This window comes from Eriocheir sinensis, chromosome 29, assembly GCF_024679095.1.
Source record: "Eriocheir sinensis breed Jianghai 21 chromosome 29, ASM2467909v1, whole genome shotgun sequence".
Classification (NCBI taxonomy): Eukaryota; Metazoa; Arthropoda; class Malacostraca; order Decapoda; family Varunidae; genus Eriocheir; species Eriocheir sinensis.
In genome coordinates this window covers 9,080,081-9,084,718 of record NC_066537.1, presented here as the reverse complement: position 1 = coordinate 9,084,718, position 4,638 = coordinate 9,080,081, and the positions used below count along the sequence as shown (strand labels likewise).

The 4,638-nt window shown below is 37.6% G+C and overlaps 1 non-coding gene across 1 annotated transcript; it reads left to right on the top strand.

The window, feature by feature from the left end:
- Window positions 1–4,197: 4,197 nt before the first annotated feature.
- On the top strand, window positions 4,198–4,271 carry Trnai-gau (transfer RNA isoleucine (anticodon GAU)). The gene has a single exon. It is a non-coding gene; the product is annotated as a tRNA-Ile (tRNA).
- The last annotated feature ends 367 nt before the right edge of the window (window positions 4,272–4,638 follow it).

The window sequence follows — 4,638 nt, the reverse complement described above, 5'->3', positions numbered from 1 at the left end:
ATGGATGAAGAAAATAATTAAAGAAGCGGATGAAGAAATAGAGACAAATGGATGAAGAAAATAACTAAACAAGTGGATGAAGAAATAGAGACAAATGGATGAAGAAAATAACCAAACAAGTGGATGAAGAAATAAAAAACAAATGGATGAAGAAAATAATTAAACAAGTGGATGAAGAAATAAAAAACAAATGGATGAAGAAAATAACCAAACAAGTGGATGAAGAAATAGAGACAAATGGATGAAGAAAATAATTAAAGAAGCGGATGAAGAAATAGAGACAAATGGATGAAGAAAATAATTAAAGAAGTGGATGAAGAAATAAAAAACAAATGGATGAAGAAAATAACTAAACAAGTGGATGAAGAAATAAAGACAAATTAATGAAGAAAATAATTAAACAGTTGGATGAGGAGATAATTACAGGTAGATTAAGGAGCAATTAGACACAGGTAAAAACAATAAACAGAGAGACAGATGCAATAATAATAATGATAATAATAATAATAATAATAATAATAATAATAATAATAATAATAATAATAATAATAATAATAATAATAATAATAATAATGATAATAATAATAATAATAATAATAATAATAATAATAATAATAATAATAATAATAATAATAATAATAATAATAATAATAATAATAATAATAATAATAATAATAATAATAATAAAAATAATAATAATAGGGAATGATTGACTTGCCTAAACAAACAAACAAACAGAGAGAGTAAAAAATGTTATGTAAAGTATTGGTATTTGTGACTAATTAGATTTATATTCATTCAAGCCGTCGATAACCTAATCAGAGTACAAACAAACAAACAAACAAACGTAAACAAACACTTCTTCGTGAACACCCATTCCCATGTCACTTACACGAACACACACACGAACAAACAAACAAACAGACAAACAGACAGACACACAGACAGACAGTTAATTAAGACCAAAAGATAAACAAGACGAGAAGACAAGTAAACAAGAGATACACAAACATACAAACACATAAACAAGAACAAATCTCTCTCTCTCTCTCTCTCTCTCTCTCTCACCTGAGTTAAAAGGGACCAATGCACAGGTAATGGAGGAGGCCTTACCTGTAAGGCTCCCTTCCCCCCCCGCCCCCACTTAAAAATACTCTCTCTCTCTCTCTCTCTCTCTCTCTCTCTCTCTCTCTCTCTCTCTCTCTCTCTCTCTCTCTCTCTCTCTCTCTCTCTCTCTCTCTTCTTTCTCCTCGTCTTATTTTCCACTCTAGACTTTCCCTTTTCACTCTCCTTCTCTCCTGTTTCCCTTTTCATTCTTTCCCTTTCCATTCTCCCTTCCCTTCCCTTCTCTCTATCTCTCTTTTCTCTCATTTTCCTCTTTTTCCTTTTCCATTCTCTCCTCTCCTTCCCTTTTTCCCTTTCCCCTCTTTCCCTCCTTTCTCTCCCCCTTTACCCCCCTTTCTCTTCTCCCTGCTCTCACTTTCCATTCTTATTTCTATCCCCTCTTTCCCTTTCCCCTCATTTCCTTTCCACTCTCTCCCATTCCTCCTTCTCCCCTTCTCCCCTATCAATCCACTCTCTCCCCTCCCCTCCCTTTTTTCCCCTCTCTCCCTCTTTCCCCTCAGGCATGTCAGCATAGTTAATGTAGTAATGGAGTCTACTTTTGGTCATTTGTCTGTTTGATTTTGTTTATCCTTATCTATATATTTTACGTTATTGTATTTGTTTATCTCTAAGGCAAAGCAATATTACACGGATGACAAAAGTATTTAATAAGAGCAACGTGCATGATTGAGTTTATCGAGGTGAAGATGGAAGAAGTAAGGTAAGGTAAGGTAAGGTAAGGTAAGGTAAGGTAATATATAGTAAAGTAAGGTTAGGTAAGTTAAGGTTAAATCAGGTAAAGTAAGGTAAGATAAAGTAAGGTAAGGTAAGGCAAGGTAAGGTAAAATAAGGTAAAGTTAAGGTGATGGGAAGGAAGTAAAGGAGAAAAGAAAGCCTATGATGGTGAAGGGAAGGTGAGGGTGGGAGGAAGTGAAGGGCAGATGGGGTGGAGGGAAGGGTGAAGGGTAGGGGGGAGAGGTCAGGAAGTCTTACAAATCAGCAAAATCCAATCTCTCCCCTTCCTCCTTCCCCTCCTTTCCCCTTCAACTTACCAAGCCCCTTCCCTCCCCCCTCCCTCTTCTACATCTTACCCACCCACCCCTTCCCTCCCACCCTCCTCGAACTTGCTAACTCATCCACCTTCGTCCGTAGCTGGAAAAGGGGAAGAGAAGGAGAACAGAAAACACAGAAATGGAACACAATGAATGGAAAAGGAATCGAAAAAAAAAGAGAAAAAAGAAGGAAAGAAAAGGATGGATATGAGGCGAGAAAGAAAACAAAGACAAGAAGAAAACAAAGTATAACAAAATAAGGAGCAGTGAGTAGGGAGCCTTTTTTTTCATTTTTGTTTCCTTTTTTATGCCCTTGAACTGACTCCCCTGCCGTAAAAAAATAAAAAAGAAAGAAAGAAAGATAAGGAGGAACATCTTCACAAACAGCACCATCCCTCCCTCCCAACCTCCTCCCTTGCCCCCTTTTACCCTACGACTAGAAAGCTTTCGGGATGGGAGTAAGGAGGAACATCTTCACAAACATCACCACCCCTCCCCCCCACCCTTCTCCCTTGCCCCCTTTTACCCTACGACTAGAAAGCTTTCGGGATGGGAGTAAGGAGGAACATCTTCACAAACATCACCATCCTTCCCCCCCACCCTCCTCCCTTGACCCCTTTTACCCTACGACTAGAAAGCTTTCGGGATGGGAGTATCAAAATGGCTCTTTAATCTAATTTGATCATACATCGACAATCTCTTCTTTTTCTGCTTTTTTTTTGTGTGGTCATCATTCTACGGGAGTCGTCTTCACCTTTTCGTTATAATCTTGCCGAATTTGCTCGATAACGAAGACAATGAAAGGTACAGTGGAGAAAAATAATATATGATGCAATGATTACTCTCAGGAAGGGAAATGAGGTCAAGGTCAGGTCAGGTATCTAAATTGTTGTATATAAAAAAAATGAATAAGGACAGGAGCGGAAAGTAAAGGAAACCGTGTGCGAGGATTATCTTTGTCGTTCTCTTAGGAAGATACCATAGAGGTCAGGTCAGGTCAGGTCAGGTCAGGTCAGTTAGAGTTCGCAGGTCAGTAAGAACAGGGATAAGGATATGAAAGGAGCAGAAAAAAATGAAAACGAGATAATGGAAGTTTTTGAAGGAAAGTAAAGGTCAGTTCAGGTCAAATCAGGTTAGGTAGTCAGGGTTCACAGGTCAAAAAGATAAGGTCAGGTCAGGTCAGGTAGTTAAAAGGGAAGAAATAAAGAAATGTAAGGAACAGAAGAAAAAAAATGAAAACGAGAGAATTTTTTGAAGGAAAGTAAAGGTCAGTTCAGGTCAAATCAGATTAGGTAGTCAGGGTTCACAGGTCAAGAAGGCAAGTAAGATCAGGTCAGGTCAGGTCAAGTAGTAAAAAAGGAAAGGAATAAGGAAATGTAAGGAACAGGAAAAAAAAATAAAACAACATACAAGAATTAAGGAAAAGCAAGGTCAAGTCAGGTTAGGTAGTTAGGGTTCACAGGTCAAGAAGATAAGGTCAGGTCATGTTAGGTGCTTAAAAGGAAAGGAATAAGGAAATGTAAGGAACAGAAAAAAATCAAACACGACAGGAATGTTTTTGAAGGAAAGTAAAGGTCAGGTCAGGTCAAATCAGGTTAGGTCAAAAAGAAAAGGTCAGGACAGGTCAAGTTGTTAAAAGGAAATGGTTAAAGAAATATAAGGAGCAGAAAAATGAAAACGAAACAGGAATCTGATTAAGGAAAGTAAAGGTCAGGTCGGGTCAAATCAGGTTAGGTCAAAAAGAAAAGGTCAGGTCAGGTCTAGTTGTTAAAAAGGAAAGGGTTAAAGAAATGTAAGGAGCAGAAAAAATGAAAACGAAACAGGAATTTTATTAAGGAAAGTAAAGGTCAGGTCAGGTCACATCAGGTTACGTAAAAAAAAAAGATCAGGTCAGATTAGGTAGTTAAAAGGAAAGAAATAAGAAAATATAACGAGTAGAAAAAAATAAAACAAGATAAAAGTTTTTTTTAAGCAAGTGAAAACCAAGATCAGGTCAGGTCAGGCAGTTATGGAACGCAGGTCATCCCCACGCCGCCCAGCTGGCCCGTTAGCTCAGTTGGTTAGAGCGCCGTGCTGATAACGCGGAGGTCGTGGGTTCGACCCCCATGCGGGCCACGATCGATTTTTTAACCTGTCTTTAAAATCTTTACATACGAGTTTACGGAGTTTGCTTGCACTAGAACGTCACAGGACACTAGATTAAAGCAGATTTTCATTAGTTTTATTGTAATTTATTGATATTTTCCCCTCTTTCGTGACCTTTTTTGTTTTGTCGTGACCTTGCTGTTTTGTATTTTCCTTCTCATGTCTTTAATTTTCTTACATACGAGTTTATTTGCTCTAGAACGTCACTGCATACTAGATTAAGGCAGTGTTTGAATCAGTTTTATGCTAATTTATTGATATCTGCCCCTCTCTCGTGACCTTTTCTGTCCTGTCTTATCCTTGTTATTCTGTATTCTCCTTCTCATGTCTTTAACTT